The 27,159-nt window shown below is 29.8% G+C and overlaps 1 pseudogene; it reads right to left on the reverse strand.

Annotated features, from left to right (window-relative positions):
• Positions 1-17,107: 17,107 nt before the first annotated feature.
• Positions 17,108-22,820, reverse strand: LOC148240202 (serine/threonine-protein kinase AGC1-7 pseudogene; annotated as a pseudogene).
• Positions 22,821-27,159: the final 4,339 nt, after the last annotated feature.

Here is a 27,159-nt window from a genome sequence, read left to right on the forward strand (position 1 = left end):
AGCCATTTGTCCATTTCATGCAAAATCTATCCATTTCTTTGGAAAAAAAATTATTTAACTTTTATATTGGCAAAATAAATATACAAGAAGAAGGAAATAAAATAGTTCATCTTTATGTACTCAAACCTAAAGAAAATTTGATCTCTTCTATTATAAGATATCAAAGCTTCTATCTTTGTATTAGTTGCATCTCATTGCAGTCGCCATCGATCACCTCTCATTATTTATTAAAGCATCAGTTCTCCTGATCAATTGTCAAAACACTGTATTTTTAACAGTAAATGTACGTCATTTAATTCATTCATTTGTATGAGATTAAATAATTCATTCAAGTTAAGTTCTACTTTGTTATTTAATTGACCTACAAAATTTGTCTTATTTCTTTCTAGTACGGTGATAATTCATACAATGTAAGTCAATACAATAACAATCATTAAATTTACTTTTTTTTAAGAAAATGTCATCATCCATAAATAGTAAAAGTAATTTTGCTCAAGCAAGTCAACAAAAAACTTAGGCTCATGAAGAAATATATATCTTTCAATAGTCCTTACTACATTTCTAGCTAAGTTATGTTCTATTCGATTAAACTTTTAAATCTAACTAAAAAGAAAAGAAACAAAATACGGAATGAAAGCTTAAACATACTCAAGTAACAATCCAAACTTTAGAGAAATATTCATCAAGTATAAAATTTGTATCTCGTAGTTTTAATAAGGGTCCTATTATAGGTAGAAATTGGACAATAGACGATATAACTTTAGTGGTTGATTCAGATTGTCACAAAAGTTGAAATGTTCCTAAGTAATATGCAAGAAATAGAGGAACTCATGTGTCCATTTCGTGCCAACCCTATTTATTTCTTTACTTGAAAAAAATAGTTATTTATCTATTGTATCAACAAAAAGGAGTACAAAATAAAATAACATAAAGTAGTTCATCTTTGTCTTAAAACCTAAAGAAAATGTGATCTACTTTGTTGCAAGATACCAAAGCTTTTATTTTTGTGTTGGTTGCATTTCATTGTAGTCACCATCAATCGCCTCTCATTATTCCCTAAAGTGAGCTCTCATAATTGGTCATCAAATACTATAGTTTAAACAATAAATATACTTCATTCGATACAATTATTTATTATAATATTAAATAATTCATTCAAATTAGGTTCTATTTTATTATTTGATTGAACTATAAATTTAGTAGTATCTATTTTTAATATTGAATCAACTTATATAATGGAAGTCAATATAATAGCATCCAATATAACATTATTTCTTTTAAGATAAAATCATTATTCATTAACAATAAAAACCATTATGCTCAAGTAAATGACCAAATCAATTATGCTCAAGTAAGTGAAGCAAAAACTGAGGAGGTTCATAAATAATTATCTATCTTTGAGAAGTCCGTACTCATCTCTAGCTAAGTTATATATTATTCTTATTATACTTTTGAATCCAACTAAGAATGGAAACAAAATACAAAATAAAAGCTTAAACATCCTCAAGTATAAACCTAAACTCAAAGAAATATTCATGAAGTATAAAATTTATTCTTGGTACAAAATTTGCCATATAACTAAGTAAAACAAAATCTATACTAGATTAAATTTTGGGACAAAAAATTTGTATCTTGGTGTGACATAACATTAAGAAAAAAAAGAAATGACTAAAACCTTAAGATTTACATGAAACACCGTCGTTTTAGATCTTTATTAAGACCTAATACATGTTTGAAACCTCATAGTTGTCTTAAGATAGTTCTAGAACACGAGAACAATTTTAAAACCCTACACAACCTTTTTAGCAAAGCTATCTTGTAACCTCATAGGTATCTCAAAATAGCTCTAGAAGTCAAAAGTTTCCTTATCCTCAACTACCCTTGAACTGTAACTTTGTTTATCCCAAATTAGGTAAGTAGTAATGGAGCACTACACAAGAACCCATGTAATACCCTGTCCATCACTGTGCTAAAATGATTTAGAAACTCTATTTATTCGAGCATTTGGCCGTTTTAAACTTAATTAATTTACACTGTGTAATATTTCTCGTTATTCGTAATTTTTATTTATTTATTTAATTAATTTTTATTCATATGTTATTATATTTTAAATTATTTTACGCATTTTAAATTATTTTATTTTATTTTAAATTAAAAAAATTTTAAAAAAATTGAAAAATGGTGAAACAGGAAAAATTGCATTGGCAAAAATCCCGCGAGAGGGCAGTTTGCCCACGCGAGTGATGGGCACTGTGTGCGCGCACATGCGTGCAAAGTGGCCATAAGGTGTGCACACAACATGCCTATCCCATCCGTACACCAGCTTGCACGCACACGTCCTCTCTGCACGTACGCCCGCACGGAACATGCACGCTGTGCTGAAAAGGAAATTTTTACTCCATTTTTTTGCCAATTGGCCAGTCCTTTTGCTCCGATTTTGCCATGGGTGTGTTTAGAATTGAATTTCGAGCAAAAGAGAAAAAAATTATCTTTTTTGGTAATCAGAAAGGGCTCTGGTGCAGCGGCAGTCTCCTTCTCGGTGGCCTAGTCTTCTTCTCCGGCGAGGGGTCTAGCAGCTAGGGTTAGTGTTTGGTGTGGATGGGGGTTATTTATATCTGTCCACTTTTGATCTTGACCGTCCATCATGTTTGATCCGGACCGTCTGATCGCTATTAAATAGGGAGTGAATCTAGACTGTTCATCACGATCCAATTTGGCCATCCATCACGATCTAATATGGACTGTCTGATCGCGTTCAAATTTGATAGTCCGATCGCGTTTGGGGAGGGAACGCATCTGAGCCGTCCATGCACATGGGAACAGAGCTGGACCATTCAATCACGGGCACGCAGATCAACCACGTGGCACTGCATCAGCATCCGCTGCCACGAGGTGTGTCCTGATTCATCGGGCCTGCTGACCGGGCATATGACGTATCAAAATTTCCTTAAATTGCATTTTAACCCTTTGTTTCTGATTTTTCTTTCAAAAATACCCTTAGAACCCAAAGTTTCACCCATTTTCCCAAAATTATTTTCAATTTCATCCTTCTTTAATTTTTACTTCATTTTTACTCTAAATTAAATTAAAAAAATTAAAAAAATTTATTTAGTAATTTTAAATTACTTTACAATTTCATTTTGGGGTGTTACAACTCTCCCCTCCTTAAAAAAAATTTGGTCCCTCAAATTTGTCTCTCTCACTTCAATCAAACAACTGGGGATATTGGACTCTGAAGTCTTATTCTAGCTCCCATGTAGCCTCTCTCGGTGTGTGATTCTGCCATATGACTTTTACAAAGGGAATTTTCCAATTTTGGAGTAATCTACTCTTTCGATCCTGAATACCGACCGACACTTCCTCGTAGGTTAGATACTCCTAGAGTGGAAGAGGCTCGTGGACCAAGACATGAGAGAGGTCTGGGTTGTACTTGCGTAACATGGACACATGAAACACACTATAGGCCTTGAAAAGTTCTGGAGGTAGTGCCAGTCTGTAGGCGACAGTACCAACTCTGTCTAAGATTTGAAAATGGTCCAATAAATCGGAGATTCAGTTTTCCCCTCTTGTCGAACCTATTGATTTCCTTGAAAGGAGTGACCTTAAGGAACACCTGATCGCCTTTTTAAAATTCCAAATCTCGCCTCCAGGTGTCCACAAAACTCTTCTGTCTACTTTGAGCCATCTGAATGTTCTTCCTAATCTTAACTATTTTGGATGTAGTCTCCTCTACCAGATCTTGGCCGAACAGCTTTCTATCACCCACTTTTTCCCAATAAATTGGTGATCTACATGGGCACCCATATAGTGCCTCATATAGAGCCATGCCAATACTTTCTTGGTAACTGTTATTGTAGTCAAACTCTATCAGGGGTAGATGGTCATCCCAATGGCCCCTAAAATTAAGAACACAAGCTCGGAGCATATCCTCAAGTGTGCAGATTGTCCTTTCTGATTACCCATCAGTTTGATGGTAGAATGCAATACTAAGGGATAGTTTCATTCCCAAGGCTTGCTGAAGGCTAGACCAAAATCGAGAAGTGAACCTGGGGTCCCTGTAAGACACTACTGTCACTAGCACTCCGTATAATCTGACTATTTCCAAGATATACATTCTTGCCAACTTGTCCAAGAAATCGGTCATCCTGATGACCAAGAAGTGGGAAGACTTAGTAAGCTGGTCAATAATTACTCAGATGGCATCATGCCCTGAGCGTGCCATAGGTAATCCTGCCATGAAGTCCATGATGATATGTTCCCACTTTCACTCCAGGATTGGTAATGGCTAAAGTAGTCCACCTGGGCATTGATGCTCTACCTTGACTTACTGACATAGCAAACACTTAGAAATAAATTCAGCTATATCTCTTTTCATCCCATTCTACCAAAATCGGGATCGCATACTTTGGTACATCTTAGTGCTTCCAGGATGCATGACAAACTTTGAACTATGGATCCTCTGTCATAATGTCCCTTTTTAACTCACTGTCACTTGGAACACACACTTTGTCTTGGAATTTGAGCAACCCATCGACGGATACTCAAAATTTTGAGCTAACTCCCTGTTCTGCATCTTTCTTGAGGGCTGCTAGGGTGGAATCGGCTGACTGAGCTTCCCTTATTCTCTGAATTAACTCAGGCTGAATAGTTAGGTGGCCCAAACATGTGACTCTCTTCAGGTCCTGAAGTCGTACCTGTTGTTCGGCCCTTATCTACCTACATTCTGAAACCATCAAATGGGCTAATGTAGCTACACGTTTTCTGCTGAGTGCATCGGCTATCACGTTGCCCTCACCCGGGTGATACAACATATTGCAATCATAGTCCTTGAGAAGTTCTATCCATCTTCTCTGATGCATGTTAAGATCCTTTTGAGTGAATATGTGTTTTAAACTCTTGTGATCGATATAGATCTGAAAGGTCTCTCCATACAAATAATGGCACTAAGTCTTCAAGACGTGTATAATTGTGACAAGCTCTAAGTCATGGGTGGGATAGTTTTTCTCATGACTCTTCAACTGTCTGGACCCATAGGCTATGACCTTCCCATGCTGCATTAAAACACAACCCAAACTTAGGTAGGAGGCATCACTATAAACTGTATATCCACCCGATCCACTCAGCAAAGCCCACATAGGTGCAGTAGTCAGCTACTTCTTTACTTCTTTAGAATTTATAACAAATTGCTAATAATCTAGGTCATTTCTAGTGATTAATATTTAGGTTATCAATATTCTATGCATTAGTGAACTTGCATATTTTTGAATTTTGTTTTCCAGTTTAGATTATTCTACCCAACGATTTTATGAGAAAAAATATTTTCTTTTGAAAAAAAAATAATTTAATCCATTTATAATATTGTATAAACAACAAAGATGGTTTTTCTCCAAATAAATTACTTCAACTGATAAAAGGCATTATATTCGCACCTTTAAGAATGGTTAATTGCTGCTAAAAATTAGACAATAGATGATAAAATTTTACCAGCAGATTTATATTGTCACTAAAAGTCAAAATGCCATAAAGTAAATTTACAGCAAATAAAGGAAGCCACATATCCATTTCATGCCCAACTTGCCCATTTCTTTATTTTTAAAAAAATTATTTCACTTTTATAATGACAAAAAGAAGTACAAAAGAAATTAAAAATAAAATAATTTATCTTTATATTCTAAAACCTAAAGAAAATTCAATCTCCTCTGTTGCAAGACACTAAAACTTCTCTCTCTATGTTAGTTGCATCTCATTGGAGTCATCACCAATCACCTCTCGTTATTCATTGAAGTATCAGTTTTCCTTATCAATCATTAAACATTGTATTTCAAACAGTAGATTTACGTTACTTAGTTTACTCATTTGTATGAGATTAAATTATTTATTCAAGTTATTCCATACCTTATTATTTGACAAAACTATAAATTTAGTCGTATTTCTTTTTAGTACTATATAAGTCAGTAAACAACCCAAACTTTAGAAAAATATTCATCAAGTATAAAATTTGTATCTGGTACCTTTAATAAGGGTCTTCTTACAGGTAGAAATTAAATAATAGACGACATAATTTTAGTGGTTGATTTAGACTACTACAAAAGTAGAAATGTTGCCAGGTAATATGCGATAAATAGAGGAACTCATGTGTCCATTTTGTGCCCACCCTATTTATTTCTTTACTTGAAAAAAAAAAGTTGCTTAACTTTTGTATCAACAAAAAGGGGTACCAAAAAAAAAATTAAAAAAAAAATATTTCATCTTTATCTTAAAACCTAAAGAAAATGTGATCTACTTCATTGCAAAATACCAAAGCTTTTATCTTTGTGTTGGTCGCATTTCATTGTAGTAACTATCAATCGCCTCTAATTATTCACTGAAGCATCAGTTCTCATAATTGGTTGTCAAATACAATATTTTAAACAATAAATATACATCATTCGATTCACTTATTTATTATAAAATTAAATAATTCATACAAATTAGGTTATACTTTATCATGCTCAAGTAAGTGAAGCAAAAATTGAGGTTCATGAACAATTATCTATCTTTCAGAAGTTCATACTCATTTCTAGCTAAGTTATGTATTATTCTTATAATACTTTTGAATCCAACTGAGAAGAAAGGAAACAAAATGTAGAATGAAAGCCTAAACATGCTCAAGTAATAACCTAAACTCAGAGAAATATTCATCAAGTATAAAATTTATACTTGGTACAAAATTTGCCAGATAACTAAGTAAAACAAAATCTATACTAAATTAAATTTTAGGACAAAAACTTTTGATCTTTGTGTAACATAACATTAAAAAAAAAGAAAAGACTAAAACCTTAAGATTTAAATGTAACACTATAGTTTTAGAGCTTTATTAAGACCTAATGCATGATCGAAACCTCATAGTTGTCTTAAGATAGGTCTAGAACACGAGAATAATTTTAAAACCCTGCACAAACTTTTGATAATACTATCTTATAACCTCATAGGTATCTTAAAATAACTCTAGAAGCCAAAAGTTTCTTTATCTTCAACTACCCTTGAACCTTAGCATTGTTTATCTCAAATTAGGTAAGCAGTCCTGAAGCACTATACAAGGACCCATGAGTTTTCCAACTTTCTGTTAATTTAAAGGAGTGCGCTTGTGCTTGCGAGGGGTGGTGCTTGTTTCCAAATATATCATCATACATACCCCATTTACTAATTAATAATAATAATAATAAAGATTTTAAAACCAAATCTACAATGTTTATTATTAAAAAAATAGTTTTACTTTTTATTAAAATGTAAACTTTACATCTTCATTGAAACTTAATCTCGTAAATCTTAAATAAAACACAAGTTTAAAATACTACCGTGTTGTTATAATTTATTATAAATGTTAATAGCTATAATTATGCAATCGGCAAAACAGATTTTCAATTAAGTAAAACTCATACTTTATAATTCTACAAATTTAAATTCAGCTAAAATTTTCACAAAATCCATAAGAGAAAAAGATATATATGAAAATAAAATTCTGGAGAATATATAAAATAAAATATTACCTCAAGAAGGATTTTTATTTTTTCCTTCATCAATGTGAATTCATTTTTTATTGCATCTAATGCCACTACACACTTTTTTTAAAAAAAAAAAGAAATTAAAAAATATTAAAAAAGCACAATAAATAGATATGTTAATCGATTTATAACGTCAATTATGTATGAAAGCTTACTTTATGACGTCAGTTATGTATGAAAGATTACCCTTCCTTACTCTTTTCATCAGATGCTTTGATGAATTCCTCATATTTCAGTGCCAATCGACAAGCACCAAGGCTGCAAATAAAATTAGCTAATTATTTTTTAAAATAATTACAATTCAACGCATCTTTCAAATGATAACACACATAAAAGTATAATCTCACTCGAACTTATGATCTCTTGTAAAAGAATAAATGCATCAACTATTAAACTAATTAATTAATTAATTAAGTATACACATATACCAATCAAATATATATCCTACTAATAGATATTTGGTTAATTAAATAATTAATTATTTATCTATTGGGTTGATATCTATGTACTTTTATCCTTATCTATAAGAGTATGAGTTCAAATCACACTATACATCTTATGACATATCATTTAATTATTAAAATGTATGAATTTTTACCAACAAAAATTATACTTGAGAATTTTTAGTATTAAATACATATTATTAGATCAATAATAACACAAATAAATACTTTAAATTAAAGAGTTTTGAACTGTGATGATTAGCATTAATTATATTCCTTGAGGAGGCTTCTTTTATCTTGAACTAGAGTTCGCAAATCTTAGGAAAATATGCACTAGATACTTTGTCCCTCCAAATTAAGAGAAGAAGACCAAATAATTAAAACTCATTAACTAATCAAACGTGGTTAATAACAACTAAGATCTATATCAAGATATATATTATGTACACATATAAAGCTTTAGCCATGTCTGATAAGGTCATTTTAGATTCAGCTACGAAGATGGAGAGCATATCAGAGAAATAATTAGGACTGCAACCATGTACTCCTTTAATTTCATATGCTATTCCAAAAAAGTGATCTACCATATACATTAACAAATATTGAATGCAAATTAATCAATGATATCGATATATATACATGATCGATAAATAGATAAGAGAAAAATTGATAGGATGTTAAGCATTAAACCTCTTGTTCCATCGAGTGGATCATGCTGAGGAGTCGTATGCTTTGATCCATCCTTTTCGAGACGATTAAAGAAGAGAAAAATGGTTTTGCCAAGAGAAAGGAGATTGTTTTTTTCTTCGAATCTGCAGTGCTCACCAAAGCGGCAGAGAGTTATAATGAGTTTAGTATTTATAACAGATTGCTAATAATCTAGGTCATTTCTAGTGATTGATATTTAGGTTATCAATATTGTATGCATTAATGAACTTGTATTTTTTTGAATTTTGTGTTCCAAGTTTGGATTAATCTTGCTAAACATTTTATGAGAAATTTTTTTTTTAAAAAAACAAGAGTTTTGTTTAATGCATTATAATATTGCGTAAACAACAAATATGGTTTTTCTCTAAATAAATCACTTCAACTGATGAAAGGAATTATATTGACACCTTTGAAAACAATTAATTACTGCTAAAAATTAGACAATAGACGATAAAATTTTACCAGCAGATTTATATTGTCATTAAAAGTAAAAATGCAACAAAGTAAATTTGCGACAAATAGAGGAAGCAACTTATCCATTTGAAAAAAAAAATTATTTAGCTTTTATATTAACAAAAAGAAATACAAAAGAAACTAAAAATAAAATAGTTTATCTTTATGTTAAAATCTAAAAAAAATTCAATCTCCTTTGTTGCAAGACACCAAAACTTCTCTCTCTCTGTTAGTTGCATCTCATTACAATCCTCACCCATAACCTCTCGTTATTCATTGAAATATCAGTTTTCCTTATCGGTCATTAAATTTTGTATTTTAAATAGTAAATTTATGTTACTTAACTCACTCATTTGTATGAGATTAAATTATTTATTTAAGTTAAATCATTATTATTATTTGACAGATTACAAATTTAATCGTACTTCTTTCTAAAACTGTATAAGTCTGTAAAAAATGTAAGTCAGTATAATGACATCCAATAAAACATTTACTTTTTCATTTAAAAAAAAAAATCATGGATAAAAACCATTTTGCTTAAGCAAGTGAACAAAAAACTAAAACTCATGAACTATATCTTTTAGAAGTCCTTACTACATCTCTAGCTATGTTGTATATTATCTAATTACACTTTTACATCTAATTATGAAAAAGAAAAACAAAATGTGGAATGAAAGTTACTTTTAAATCCAACTAAAAATTAGAAAATAAACGACACAATTTTAGTGGGTGATAGACATTGTCACTAAAAGTCAAAATGTCGCTAACTAAATATACAACAAATAAAGGAAGCAACTTGTCCATTTCATGCACAACTTATCCATTTCTTTACTTAGAAAAAAAATTTATTTAACTTTTATATCAGCAAAAAAAAATACATAAGAATTTGGAAATAAAATAGTTCATCTTAATGTACTCAAACCTAAAGAAAATTTGATCCCCTCTATTATAAGACATCAAAGCTTCTATCTTTGTATTAGTTACATCTCATTGCAGTCATGATCAATCACCTCTCGTTATTTATTAAAACATCAGTTCTCATAATCAATCATCAAATACTATATTTTAAACACTAAATGTACATCATTTTACTTATTCATTTGTATGAGTTAAATAATTCATTGAAGTTAAATTCTACTTTGTTATTTGATTAACCTACAAAATTAGACATATTTCTTTCTAGTATGGTATTAGTTTATGCAATGTAAGTCAATATAATAACATCCATTACAACATTTACTTTTTTTTTTAAGAAAAATTCATCATCCATAAACAATGAAGACCATTTTTCTCAAGTAAGTCAACAAAAAAATTAGGCTCATGAATAAATATATATTTTTCAATAGTCCTTACTACATTTCTAGCTAAGTTATGTACTATTTGATTAAAGTTTTAAATTTAACTAAGAAGAAAAGAAATAAAATACGAAATGAAAGCTTAAACATCCTTAAGTAAAAACCTAAACTTTAGAAAAATATTCATCGAGTATAAAATTTGTACCTCGTACCTTTAAAAAAGGTCCTATTACAATTAAAAATTATACAATAGACGATATAATTTTAACAGTTGATTTAGACTATCACAAAAGTTGAAATGTTGCTAGGTAATATGCGATAAATAGAGGAACTCATGTGTCCATTTTGTGCCCACCCTATCTATTTCTTTACTTGAAAGAAAAAGTTGTTTAACTTTTGTATCAACAAAAAGGAGTACAAAAAAATTAAAAATAAAATAGTTCATCTTTGTCTTAAAACATAAGGAAAATGTGATCTACTTTGTTGCAAGATACCAAATCTTTTATCTGTGTTGGTTGCACTTCGTTGTAGTCACCATCAATCTCCTCTCATTATTCACTGAAGTGTCAATTCTCATAATTGATTGTCAAATACTATATTTTACACAATAAACATACATCCTTTGATTCGCTTATTTATTATAATATTAAATAATTCATTCAAATTAGTTTCTATTTTGTTATTTGATTAAACTATAAATTTAGTAGTAACTACTTTTAATACTGAATCAACTTATACAATGGAAGTCAATACAATAGCATCCAATATAACATTATTTTTTTAAGATAAAATCAATATTCATTAACAATAAAAACCATCATGCTCAAGTAAATGAAATAAAAACTGAGGAGGTTCATGAACAATTATCTATCTTTCAGAAGTTCCGACTCATCTTTAGCTAAGTTATGTATTATTCTTATTATACTTTTGAATCCAACTAAGAAAGGAGACAAAATGCAAAATGAAAGCTTATACATCCTCAAGTAATAACCTAAACTCAGAGAAATATTCATCAAGTAAAAAATAAGCAATTTGGTAAGTTTTCGGATATTTTTAAACAATTGCATATTAACATTCCTTTGGTTAAAGGTTTAAAACAGATGCCTAGCTATACAAAGTTCCTAAAGGAGATTCTCTCAAATAATAGAAAGTTGGAAGATGTGACCATGGTGATCCTTAATGAAGAATGTTTAGCTATTTTATAAAACAAGATGCCACAAAAGTTGAAGGATCCAGGTAAGTTTACTATTCCATGTAACTTAGGTGATCTTTCAATTGAGAAAGCATTATGTGATTTAGGAGATAGTATCAATTTGATGCCATGTGATGCTTACAAGAAGCTAGGATTGAGAAAATCTTAGCTTACTAAGATTACTTTATAATTAGCAGATACATCTATTAAAATTCTAGTTGAAATAATAGAAAATGTGCTAGTTAAGGTTGATAAGTTTATATTTCCAGTAGACTTTGTGATCTTAGATATGGAAGAGGACTTTAAGATACTAATGATACTAGGAAGATCATTTCTAGCAACTACTAGAGCTTTAATTTATGTTTATGATGGTAAATTGACTCTTATATTCATAATGGATACACTTGATTCTGTCGTGCAAGGTGTTTTTTAGGAAAATTACCTTAAAAATGCATTAAAACAAGGTATCATGAATGGAGAAAAGAGTAACATGAAGAATGAAAGAGTTAAGAGCAAATAGATTTGATAGAAGTGAGACCTTAATTTAATGCACAAAAGAACTTCAGATTTGAGGAGATTCATAACTCTAGTGAAGATAAGGATAAGCCATCAGCTAAAAAACCACCAGACAAGTTAAAATCAAGGTGGTCGGGACCCATGGATAGGGGTGGGCCTAGCTCTCTCCAGGCTAATGTAGGAGCATGCCCTAATTCAAGTTCTATCTTGGAGGAAAGATTAAAGCAGCTAAATAGGGGGCAAGAAAGAATTGAAGAACGCCGAAGGTGAACTGAGCATTATATGATGGCATTCTTTCAGCATATAGGATTCCAGCTCCCACCCTACCCACCATCAGACAGTTAGTCTCACTTTTGTTTTTATTTTATTTTATTTTATTTTTTATTTTCATTTTCTTTATGTTTGTTTTTCAGTTTATCTTTACCTATTATATCTTTTAGTTCCCTTCTCTCCTTTACCACTAATTTTCTTGCTTAGTTTCCTTTAGTGTTGTTAGTATGTTTTTAGGTTCTTTTTTTTTGCAAACTTCACTGAGGCTGCAATGGATGCTACTCCATCAAAATTTTAGGGAAGTTTTGTTTCTTTTGTTGTCATTGCCTTTTATTTTTTTGCTTTACGAACTATGGGGACATAGTCGCAATTAAGTGTGGGGGAGTGGTATTCTAATTATATATTTGTTATTATCATCTAAATCTTTATTAAATCTTAATGAAGTTCTATGGTTCGATCTTGATATGTCCTATTGTGTCATGACTACCTATGATGATAATTATGGCATTAAATCTATATATAATGGGATAAGATTGTTTGTAGAAACAGTTTAGCAATGGAAGTATTTGACCTTATTTAGTTCATTCAAGTTTTAAGAGTTTAGGATCTTCTACATCCTTTGAGTCGTGAAATTCGTTCTTTTATCTAAATTGAATAATTCCTTACAAAAGAAAGCATATTTGGTATAGAATTAGATATATCTATATGCAATAAAAATAGTAATAATAATAAAATACTCAGCTGATCACTCAATTTTACACCACCAAGGGGTGTAGCTTAGCAGTTCGGCACCATGCTAGCTTAACTAGAGGTCTTTAATTTGAGCCCTGAGAATGCAGCTGCTTTAGTAGGGAGAGCTTACTCCTTAGTGGACCGATTGGCTCAAAGAATAAAATGGTGATTATGAGTAAACCTAGTAAAAAACAAAAAATAACTCTGCTGATCACACAATTTTACACCGCCAACGAACGTAGCTTAGCAGTTCAAATGCAAATCATTCAACAATATCGATATTTATACATGATCGGTAAAATGATAAGAGAAAAATAGATAAGATGTTAAGCATTAAACCTCTTATTCTATCGAGTTGATCATGTTGAGGAGCTGTGTGCTTCGATCCATCTTATCCGAAACGATTGGAGAAGAGAAAAATTGTTTTGCCGAGAGGAAGGAGATTGTTTCTCTTTTCGAATGAGCAGTGCTCACCAAAAGGGGTGGAGAGTTATAATGAGTTTAGTTTTTATAACAGATTGCCAATAATCAAGGTCATTTCTAGTGATTAAATATTTACATTATCAATATTGTATGCATTAATGAACTTGCATATTTTTGAATTTTGTGTTCTAAATTTTGATTAATTTTGCCAATAGTTTTATATTTTTTTTAAAAGAAAACAAGAGTTTAATTTAATCCATTTTAATATTGTATAAACAATAAATATGGTTTTGCTCCAAATAAATTACTTCAACTGATAAAAGGCATTATATTGGCACCTTTGAGAACAATTAATTGCTGCTAAAAATTAGACAATAGACAATAAAATTTTACCAGGGAATTTATATTGTCATAAAAAGTCAAAATGCTGCAACATAAATTTGCGGCAAATAGAGGAAGCCACGTATCTATTTCATGCACAACCTGTCCATTTCTTTATTTGAAAAAAAATTATTTAACTTTTATATGGACAAAAAAAAGTACAAAAGAAACCAAAATAAAATAGTTTATTTTTATGTTCTAAAATCTAAAGAAAATTCGATCTCCTCTGTCGCAAGACACCAAAACTTCTCTCTCTTTGTTAGTTGCATCTCATTGCAGTCCTCACCCATCATCTCTCGTTATTCATTGAAGTATCATTTTTCCTAATCAGTCATTAAATATTGTATTTTAAACAATAAATATACGTTACTTGATTCACTCATTTGTATGAGATTAAATTATTTATTGAAGTTAAACCATACTTTATTATTTGACTGAACTATAAATTTAGTCGTATTTCTTTCTAGTACTAAATAAGTCAGCAAATAATGAACGTCAGTACAATAACATCCAATGCAACATTTACTTTTTCCTTTTTAAAAAACACATGGATAAAAACTATTTTGCTTAAGCAAGTGAACAAAAAACTAAGACTCGTGAACAACTATATATCTTTTAGAAGTCCTTATTATATCTTTGGCTATGTTATATACTATCTAATTACACATTTACATCCAATTTAGAATAAGAGAAACAAAATGTGGAATGAAAGTTACTTTTAAATCCAACTAAAAATTAGACAATAGACGACACAATTTTAGCAGCTGATAGATTTCTCACTAAAAGTCAAAATGCCACTAACTCAATATACAGCAAATAAAGGAAGCAACTTGTCCATTTCATGCACAACCTATCCATTTCTTTAATTGAAAAAAAAAATTATTTAACTTTTATATCAGTAAAAAGAAATACACAAGAAGCTGGAAATAAAATAGTTCATCTTTATGTACTTAAACCTAAAAAAAATTTAATCTCCTCTATTATAAGGCATTAAAGCTTCTATCTTTGCATTAGTTACATCTCATTGCAATTGCCATCAATCACCTCTCATTATTTGTTAAAGCATCAATTCCCTTTATCAATCATCAAATATTATGTTTTAAACAGTAAATATACGTCATTTTATTTATTCATTTGTATGAGATTAAATAATTCATTCAAGTTAAGTTCTACTCTATTATTTGATTGACCTACAAAATTAGTCGTATTTCTTTCTAGTACCGTATTAGTTTATACAATGTAAGTCAATACAATAACATCCATTACAACATTTACTTTTTTTAAAGAAAAAATCATTATCCATTAATAGTAAAAACCATTTTGCTCAAGTAAGTCAACAAAAAAGTTAGGCTCATGAATAAATATATATCTTTCAATAGTCCTTACTACATCTCTAGCTAAGTTATGTATTATTTGATTAAACTTTTAAATCTAACTAAGAAGGAAAGAAACAAAATAAAGAATAAAAGCTTAAACATCCTCAAGTAACAACCCAAACTTTAGAAAAATATTCATCAAGTATAAAATCTGTACCCGGTTCCTTTAAAAATGGCCCTATTATAGTTAAAAATTAGACAATAGACAATATAATTTTTAGCTATTGATATAGACTATCACAAAAGTTGAAATGTTGCTAGGTAATAAATGACAAATAGAGGAATTCATGTGTCTATTTCGTATCCACCCTATCTATTTCTTTACTTGGAAAAAAAAGTTGCTTAACTTTTGTATCAACGAAAAGGAGTACCCAAAAAACAACTAAAAATAAAATAGTTCATCTTTGTCTTAAAACCTAAAGAAAATGTGATCTACTTTGTTGCAAGATACCAAAGCTTTTATTTTTGTGTTGGTTTCATTTCATTGTAGTCACCATCAATTACCTCTCATTATTCTCTAAAGTGTCAATTCTCATAATTGGTCGTTAAATACTATATTTTAAATAATAAATATGCATCATTCGATTCACTTATTTATTATAATATTAAATAATTCATTCAAATTAGGTTATTTTATTGTTTGATAGAATTATAAATTTAGTTGTATCTATTTTTAATACTGAATCAACTTATACAATGGAAGTTATACAATAGCACCTAATATAACATTATTTATTTCAAGATAAAATCATTATTCTTAACAATAAAAACCATCATGCTCAAGTAAATGACCAAAACCATCATGCTCAAGTAGGTGAAGCAAAAACTGAGGAGGTTCATGAACAATTATCTATCTTTTAGAAGTCCTTACTCATATCCAGCTAAGCTATGTATTATTCTTATTATACTTTTGAATCCAACTAAGAAAGGAAACAAATGCAAAATAAAAGCTTAAACATCCTCAAGTATAAACCTAAACTCAGAGAAATATTCATGAAGTATAAAATTTATACTTCGTACAAAATTTACCATATAACTAAGTAAAACAAAATCTATACTAAATTAAATTTTAGGAAAAAAAATTTGTATCTTAGTGCAACATAACATTAAGAGAAAAAAAGAAAAGACTAAAACCTTAAGATTTAGATGTAACACCGTAGTTTTAGAGCTTTAGTAAGACCTAATACATGCTCAAAATCTCATAGTTATCTTAAGATAGGTCTAGAATGAGAGAACAATTTTAAAACCCTACACAACCTTTTGGAAAATTTATCTTGTAACCTCATAGGTATCTTAAAATAGCTCTAAAAGCCAAAAGTTTCCTTATCCTCAACAACCCTTGAACCTTAACATTGTTGATCCCAAATTCTATAAGCAGTAATGAAGCACTACATAAGGACCAATGAGTTGTCCTGCTTGATATTATCAGGACCTCGATGCAATACATTTCGGTTTTATCCAAGTAATACCTTAAAAGAGTATTACTACCTCTTATACAACATATTAGAGAAATTAATATTACTTTTAGATAGTTAAGTAAAGACATTAATTAAGAACAATTGAAAATGTTATATCATTTGTTAGACAAAATGGTCCAATAAATCCTTAATTATATATTTTTATAAATATTGAACCTTTCAACATGAATTTCATTAAAATTTCTTGCTCCAATGTATAGATTACTTAAATCTCACTTCTCTTTAAATATTAAAATTTGATATATATAAAAAAAAAATATATCATGTAAATTAAAGAATAAATGTCTTGCTTCCTACTAATAATCTTTTGAACTCTCTATAGTACTATCAAATGCAACAAACTCCTTACAAGATATAGGAGAAGGAACAAATGATGATTTTATACATCTCAAAAATTCCCAATTAAGCCCATCAAAAAATTGGTGTCGTTTGATTGTCGTTGCACCCATTATGGACCCCATTTACTTAGTGGGGTCCTTTTATTAATAGTTGTGTGATCAAATCCTTTACTGGCTCTGAAACCATTACTTCTTTGGGAAACTCAAGTGCTCGAATCACAATATTCACCAGGGGCAACTCCTAGTCAACTCCCTTACATGGTTTCGTCCCATATAACATTTCAATTTTGAATATCCCTAGTGTCCATCAATCAATCATGTTTCCATACTGTTCACCAGACACAATTTTTTGTGCTAAGTACTCGTGGATCGCAATAAAAGACATTGATTGGATATTGATTGGCTCTATGATGATTTCCGCAGCAGCGTGATAGGTTGACTATTGTTCTATTTGTGTTGACAAGGGTGTAAGCAGGAGGCCACAGCAGGTGTGATACAATTACGTAGAATGCATGATGAATTAAAAAATTTGGGTTAATTATCTGGATAACAACTTGTTTTTGTGATTGATGATGCATTTTGATAAAAAATTATGTGGATTGTTGATGTGGAATTATCGTCTTTTCATGAGAGATCGAAGTCAGTCAACGAAATGTGGCTGTGGAATCTTACTAACATGTTTTCAGGTTTCAAATCACGATAAACAATCCCCATCATGTGTAAGTATTCTAAGGCCATTGTGACTTCATATGCACAAAACCTGTGCAAAAAAGAGAAGGCCACAAATCTTTTAAAAAATAAATAAATAAATAAATTTAACTAAGTTGGAAATATATAAAATTGAGTTTGATAAGTTATATGAATAGCTTCTTGAAAATTTTAATACTTTATTCTATTTAATATATTTAAGAATATGTTTAATATACTATTGAAATATAATTATCTCTTGTAATATTACTTAGATTAGAAAAAATATATCATATATTTAATTTATTAATATATAAATAGGTTCATGAACTTGTAAACCAAATTCCTTCATATTTGAATTTGGCTCTTATACTTTAACATTTTGGGACCATATTAAAGTATGAAAAGAAGATTTTCTAAATTAATAAAGATGAAAATGAAGATGGTATCTATATATATATATATGTATATATATATTTATGCAGAAATATTATAGGATCAAGAAGGTGCAAAGGGGAAATGTTAGAAGCTTCAAAGAAGATACTTATAATTGGGAATTATATAAATATATAATGTGTGTGTGTGTCTATATATATATATGTAATCTTCTCAATTTATCAATATATATGTGTGTGCGTGTCTATATAGACAATGTATGTACGTATATCACGATACTAATTGTGCTGAATATCATAATAATAAATTAACGATTTGTATAATCATATAATATATATTTATAGATACAAATAATTAATGTTGTTGTTTGTACGTACCGCGCAGTATCTTCGTTGAAGCATTTATCTGGTTGCCTTTGATGGAGGATGTGAAGATCGCCACCAGGTGTTACAATACATCTTATGACATATCATTTACCTATTAAAATGTACGAATTTTTACTAGAAAAAATTGTACTTCAGAATTTTTATTATTAAATATTTATTTTAAGATCAATAATGACGCGCATAAATACTCCAAATTAAAAAATTTTGAGCTATGATGATTAGTATTGCTTATATTCCTTGAGGAGGCTCCTTTAATCTTGATGCAAAGTGCATAAATCTTAGGAAAATTTGCATCAGATAATTTTTCTCAGTGAATTAAGAGAAGAAGACCAAATAACTAAAACCAATCAATTAATTAAATATGGTTAATAACTCTATATCGAGATATATTATATACAAATATAATACTTTATCCATGTCTGATAAGGTGATTTCATATTCAGCCATGAAGGTGGAAAGCAAATCATAGATATAAGTATGACTGCAACTAGAATCTCCTTTAATTTCATACGTTGCTGCAAGAAAGTGATCTACCATATCCTTTTAAAAAATTGAATGCAAATCAATCAACGACATTGATCATATATACATGATTGGTAAATAAATAAGAGAAAAATAGATCAGTTGTTAAGCACTAAACCTCTTGTTCCATCGAGTGGATCATGTAGAGGATTTGTTAAGCACTATTTCCTTCTTTTTTTATTTCCTATCCCTCTCCCGTTCTCATCCTTTCAATTTTCCTCCTATGATTCTAGCATATATCTTTTGTCCTCTCCTCATAGCTGTCCACACAATAATTCCATCATTTCATCTAATCTTCTATTTATCCTTAGATCTCACTCTCCATTTTCTTTTATTTTTACTCCTAGTTCTAATCTGATTTCAAGAAAATTTCCCTATTCCCATATCAACTCATTTCTTCCCAAAAATATCTAAAATAATTTAGAAGATAAATTCTACTTAAGTGGTGAGAGTCAAATTTCACTTACCTTTCTTCTCAATGACGATGTTAATATGATTGACAGATTCCTCCCTCGTTCCACTCTCGATTCCACTGCTAGCTAATTAATCTGATTGAAGAAATCACACAAAAACTTCCTCTTAGTTTACCCTAGCTAATTAATCTGAAGGAGGAACCATCAGAACCATTGAAGATGGCAACGAAATTCCTAAATTAAATAGAGATTACAAAATAGTTATTGATAATTGAGGCATAATCAATATTTTTACTTTTAATAATTAAGGGAAAAACTAATAACATCTTCTTAAATATAATTATATATTTATATATTTACTTTTTGAAAAGAAGATTTTTATCTCTTTAATTGCTTAAGTAGTAATCAAATTTTTAAAATTTAAAGACTAATGAAGAAAAGAAATCTTTAAACTTTGACTTCTAATAAGCATTCAATTTTCTAAATTTAGATATTCTTTAACTCTAATCTTATAATAGTTTTTTTTATAGATAACATAACGAAAATAATATTAAAACTCTAAAATATTTGATTACATAAGTTCAAAATAATGAAAATAAGATTTTTATCTCTTTAATTTTTAAATTTTAAAGACTAATGTAGAAAGAAATCTCTAAATTTTGACTCCTAGTAAGTATTGAATTCTCTATCTTTAGATAATTTTTAAGTATAATTTTGTAATAATTCTTTTAAAGATTACATAATTTAGAGTGAAAAATAATGTTAAAACTCTAAAATATTTTATTATATAAGTTTAAAAATAGATTATGACACTTCAATTTTTTTTTCTTTCTTGGTGCTTTTGGCTTTTTTTTTCATTCTTTCTTTAATGCTATTATTTATATTTACGATGCAATATTTAGATAGAAAACAATAAGATAGTTCTTCTTTTATAAAATTAGTTCTATTAATTTCTTCACCACAATATAATTTCTTCATAATCTTATCCTCACATTTGTTATTGTGTTACAATCTGATCAATTTTAGGTGATCTAGAAATATAAGAAGAGTTAGAAAATAATTAGGAGAAAGAGGAGGAAAAATATAAGGAAATGAAATAGGAAAACAATAGTTAGACTGGAGGCATTATAGAGGTATGAAATAGGAAAACAATAGTTAGACTAGAGGCATTATAGAGGTAAGTTCTCTTTTTGTTTTCCTAATGCATAACGCACAATTAGGTTGTAATTATAAAGTATATTCGTTATAAGAAGTCATATTCTTCAAATGATTCCTAAGTTTTAGACGAGAACTAACTCAAATCACATATTTGACTTTCTATGAAATTACCTCTTTACCCTAAATAATAAAAAAATATAAAAGTACAATCTAAATTAAATATGTCTAAAAGTATATAAGTGTATTTACATAAAGTAGTATTAAATCTATCTTGTTCACTTGATTCTATTTGTACTTTTTATGTAATTACTAGTAATCGTTTACATGTTGAATTACGTATATATTCATTAATTTTATTTTTGAACCACCTATATTTTTAGCTTGAATTCATTGAATGAAATTTTATTTCATAATCCTTCGTATATAGGAGGATCAATTAGAATTCAATTCTCAAAAAACATAAATAAGAGAGTTTAAATATTAAAATTGTGATATATTGTTAAACTATAAAATATTGGAGAAATGTAGCAATTAAATTTCTTAAAAAAATGGTGAAGCTTGTTTAGAAATTGAAGCAAATGGGACAATTAGATACATATACAAATATTTTAACTTCTAATACTATACTATACTATATCTATTTTTACAAAATATTTTCTCAATGAGTAGTGTAATTTGACCCACAACCTAAAATTTCTATGTGATTTCTTAGGTTACAAATTAAAAATATATACATATATATGAGGTTAATTTCTATTGTTGTTGGAAATATATTTATTTTTTTTGTTTTTGATATTTTTTTGGGTATAGTTTGGGAGAAGGATTGTGGTTAATGCTAGAACCAGATGAAACAAAAGTTGTTGAATGCTATATGTTTAGTTTCCTTTCTGAGCTGATGCTAAGAATTAAAAACTTACAAGTCTGTAGTAATCCAAAAAATATATACTGAATAAAAATATGAGTTTGCAAGAAATATCTTATCATCACTCTCTAATCACTCTCTCAGATGATGCCTTACATACGAGTCGAATTTTTTCAACTGATTTAGAATCAACTGAGGAATTGTATTAAAAAGTTCTATTGTCAAGCATTAATTTAAATGGCATGGTGATGATTTACGAGATAGAAAAATACCATAACCAATACAAAATAATTTAGAAAATACAGAAAATGTCATAATCGAACAATTGAGTTAAAATAATGTAAAGGTATTCTCGATTTATAGTGAACTCTTTAAAAGAATGCCTTTCACTCCTATAGTACTATGTATATGATATAAAGTCTGTAAATAGGAAATAATTTGTTTAATCTCCAATCTAAGAAGATGTTTCAAGCTAATGCTAATCCTAAATCAACATATCATCTTTACATTAAGATCCTATGATACCCGAATTAATGCTCAAAAGCTTTAACCCCCAAATAAAATGAAAAATAAACCACTGTTATCATTACCTTTATACATTTAAGTTGTTCAGATGGGTAAGCTGAGCTACAAATTGAAGTTACCTATCTTTGTGTGAAAGCAACTTCAGAATCTTATATTACGTAAGTCTTTTAGGAGTTCTTGTAACCATGCTTTCTCTTGAGGTTAGCACTTATCACGCAAGAAAAGGCTTTGACAAGCTCAAAATCCTCTTCAATTATCAGAATTTTGGCCGCACTTGGGTCTGCAAGTAGAAGCTTAGCCACAAGGTATCCAACAATTGACCATGACTGGAATAACCGTGCTTGCTTCACGATGAACCTTCCTTTTTCCGTGTCATAGTATTAAGGCATTTGTCTCTTGATTTGTGTCTTTCAACAACTTCAACAGCTCTAGCAATGATTTCTGGTCTTTTCATTTTATGCATGCAATAGTAAGCTTTAAAAAGTCCATTTTTAAAATATTAAGCCGCACTGCCAACATTCCTTCATTATTACTTTATTTTATAAAGCATCAATAAGGTGCCATATACTATTAGATTCAAACATGACAACTTAGGAAACTTATGCCTAAATATAACTTCTATAAAGGATTCTTTGGAGCAATGAACAAAACATTAGTAGCAGATAGAATATTCAAGCATAACAAACTAACCTGCCATAACAAAGTTGGGCAAGAATCACCATTGTGGTAAGACTATGGGCTATATTAGAAGGAAATGTAGTGAGAAATGTTGAAGATAATGAAGAAATAGATTATAAATAAATAATACAAGAGTAGATATCTTATGTGTTCTTAGAATCACTGCCAGTGATTATTTTCCACTCCTGACCTCCAAGAGGGGGATAACATATCTTGAATGGCATGTCTACTACCAAATCTGCCCATTTCACTTTAATAAGATCAAGTATGGCATGTGATTGAACAGCTGTTGCCAGACTGCTTACAACAAACCATATGTGTTGCCTGTAAGTTTTCAATTAGATAACCTCCTTTATTAGGCATCCATTCCACCAACCAAGGAGAATTTTGATCTAGGTAAATGTTAAACTTATTAACTACATCATATGAGTACTCCTAAGTCTTGTAACGATAAATCTCATTCTGTTTTCACAAATCAATCCAATAATACTCTTTGATGTTGTATGAATGAGCAAGTAGACATTTATTCACTGCCCGAATAAGATCAGCTGATCCATCTTCTAGAGCAAGCATTTCACGTGCATAGAGTAAGGCAAAATAAAATATTGTCTACAAGAAAAAAAAAAATTAACAGGAGATACCACAAGAAAAGAAGGTAAACAAATAAGATCTCTTAGTTACAAACTTATAAATTTAAATAATAGATGATTCATGTAGGTTAGTGAGTCAAATCCTAATCTGTTGTTTCCACCAACATGTTATAAACATATTTAATTCACAAACCAGATCTCCATAGTGTCAAACATGTAAGCTATGAACTATCTTAAAAAATATAAGCTATAAACTATACAATCTCCATCATTTTGGGGAGTTTCACCATTCGAAAGATACAAAAAATACAATGAATAATAATCCTAATAGTTGAACATTTTTTGAATTGACCAGACAAGAATCATATATTTATTACACCTACCAAAAATTCACTTGAGAAGCACTAAGATATGATATCAATTTAACTCAAGCTTGTCAAGTACTTAAACCTTGCTTTATTTTCAAACTTCCACTATTATTTCGCAAGCATTTCATGTGCATAGAGTAAGGCAAAATAAAAAATTGTCTACAAGAAAAAAAAAATTAACAGGAAATACCACAAGAAAAGAAGGTAAACAAATAAGATCTCTTAGTTACAAACTTATAAATTTAAATAATAGCTAATTCATGTAGGTTAGTGAGTCAAATCATAATATGTTGTTTCCACCTACATGTTATAAACATATTTAATTCACAAACCAGATCTCCATAGTGTCAAACATGTAAGCTATGAACTATCTTAAAAAATATAAGCTATAAACTATACAATCTCCATCATTTTGGGGAGTTTCACCATTCGAAAGATACAAAAATACAATGAATAATAATCCTAATAGTTGAACATTTTTTGAATTGACCAGACAAGAATCATATATTTATTACACCTACCAAAAACTCATTTGAGAAGCACCAAGATATGATATCAATTTAACTTAAGCTTGTCAAGTACTTAAACCTTGCTTTATTTTCACACTTCCACTATTATTTCGCAAATTGATTTAGTTTTATAATTTCACTTCCAGCATAGTTACTGCAAAAAAGTCCTTATTAACCATGTGCAGAATTATTCTGTACAACCACTCTTTTGGTACGAAAGTCGCAAGCTCTAATAAATCAAAAATTGAATACAAAATGCCCATTACCATTTCAAATGAACCATAAAGGCAATTTTTTCTTTTCATGAAATAGACAATTGACGAGCACATATGGCTATTCAAACAACTGTTAGCACAAAAAAGGGATCTACCTTGATGATTCCTTCATTCCACATAATAGAGTTTATTACCTCCCTTTTTTACTGAGAGGGTTAGGTTTTGAAACTTACAAATGTAAATAAAATGTAAATAGGAAATGACTTGGTCTAGTACTTAGTCAGTGTTGGATGACCATCTTCTCTATTTGCTTTGTTTGGTTACAAGAGGTATTATTTCCAGCAGTGAGACCTTTTCGCACCATAGACAAGTTATTGTTATTTCTCTTAATAGTATCTCGATTGGCATGTAAATGTGACTGATGGATATGGTGGATGGCGTGACATCGTTGTCCATTGCAGAGGAGGAGGATGGGGGCTGGGACTTAACTAAACTTGTCCCTGAACAGCGAGAGTCGTATGACCTCTGTTTGGTAGGAAGATTCTTGATAGAAGCGACTATAAAGTTTAAACCAATGAAGAATATACTGGCAAACCCGTGGAGGCTGATCGATGGAGTAAATATTATAGATCTTAGTTCTAGCCATTACTTATACAAATTTACTGCAAAATGGATTTCGAAAGAATGCTTAACAAAGGCCTGTGGACTTTTAACAACCACTTGTTGGTTTTGCACTGCCTTAGGGAGGGAAAACATCCAATGAAAGTAGCCATTAACCTGAGCCTCTTCTGGGTACAAATTCACTCACTCCCACTAGGTTATATATCGTAGACAATGGCTAGGTAGTTTTGGAACATGTTACGGGGCTTTGTGGATTATGACACAAGTTCGTTTTCTATGGCTGGGATGAGAGGTTTTTTGTGGGTTCAGGCGGCCACTAATGTTCGAAAGCCTCTGTTCAGAAGAAAGAGGCTCAGCCTGAGAAATGGGGAATCAACATTTGAAATCTTTTAGTACGAACGCCAGCTCTTATTCTGCTTCATATGCGGTCGGTTAGGGCATTCAAAATCTTTATGCAAACTCCACATCAATTCCATTGTGGCACCGATGCAACAAAGGTGGGATTAGTCCCTCCGCGCAAATCCCTGACGGAATCTTGCTCTGATGAGTAGATGGTTACAGGATGAACATGGGGAAAAACTGACAGAATCATGGGCAAATATCCTAGTAAGTATATCAGGGATAGGGGGAGGGAAAGAAGAGACAATAAATTTATCTAAAAAATATTAAATGTTGATAAATTTATATTTAATTAAATTGTAAAATGTTAAAATAACTTTTAAGAAATGAAAATTAATTTTATGTAAAATTAAAATAAAAAATTTTAAATTCTATCAATTTTTGTTATTTTCTAATTGGTTTCATCATGTAATTGAATGCAATACGAATTTACTGATCACCCTAGTGAATAAAGTGGAATTCACTTACGTTTTGTTATGATTTGATAATTGATACATACCCAATAAAAGAAACTACAGTTATTTAACTTTTTTTATCGTTACAACTTTTTGAGAAATACACTCACAAACACACAAATATATATGTGTGTGTGTGCGTTTAATAAATTTAAAGAGCTATTGTAACTTGATGTAATGCTAAATCAATATAAAGTTTTCAATGGAATTTATAATAGGAAGTGGATATGATGATGATGATTTTCATATCATACATGAGAATCACTAAATATATATATGAGAAAAAAAGTACGTTTGTTGGTTTTGATAATAAAAGTTGAAAAATAAAGGAAATAAAATTATAATATTTTGTTTGGTTTAAATTTATAAATGAAAAATAATTACTATAAGAAAATAATTAATAATATTAGTTATTAATATAATGATGAGTTAGCTACCGAGAATCAAAAAAGAATTTAAAAAGAAAATTAATCCTTTCCTCTTTTGTTAAGAATTCTCATGTGGAAAAAGATTTTATCATTCATGGAAGATATCATAATTGTAAGACCCCAGAAATATCCAAAGGGAATAAAAGATAATTAAAGTGTGGAAGTGTAATAAATGTTCAGGGTTTATATTCCTTACACAAATAACTTAAAGTACCAAACAGTGTTACGAAATTCACCCTTTTGAAAAAAATACAAGAAATAAGAAAATAAACGAAAAATAGAGAAATTTAGCATCTATTCGCAATCCTCTTACGGATCGGACTCTGGAACCTGGTCCTCTTTATATGATATGGTTAAATAAAGGATGAGCTACACTAGCCCAGTAAGGATATCACACTATATCACTGACACAGAAATAAAGATTGGTATAAAATCAAAAACTACTAATGGACCACTAAATTTAGCAAATTCTTTTATCAATCATAAAAATCATTTACCGTTCACTTACCATAGTGGGATTCATAAAAACAATCTATACAGATCATGATTCCGTATATAATCAGCAATCATAGCACATATTATAAATCTATATCTATCATTAATAAATCTAACAATAATTGTCACTCTTTTTACCAGCCTGCTGGTATCCATGGGGGTTCATAGAGATGTCCCCGCTACACGTGAACCCTTTCATTTAAGATTCTCAATTATTGGTCGTCCCCATACCCCGTTTGATATGAGCACCAATTTATCAAACTTTAATACCCCGTTCGGTATTAGAGTGAAACGGACCATCCC

The sequence above is a fragment of the Carica papaya genome, chromosome 9 (genome assembly GCF_054855325.1).
Source record: "Carica papaya isolate Zhongbai chromosome 9, ASM5485532v1, whole genome shotgun sequence".
Classification (NCBI taxonomy): Eukaryota; Viridiplantae; Streptophyta; class Magnoliopsida; order Brassicales; family Caricaceae; genus Carica; species Carica papaya.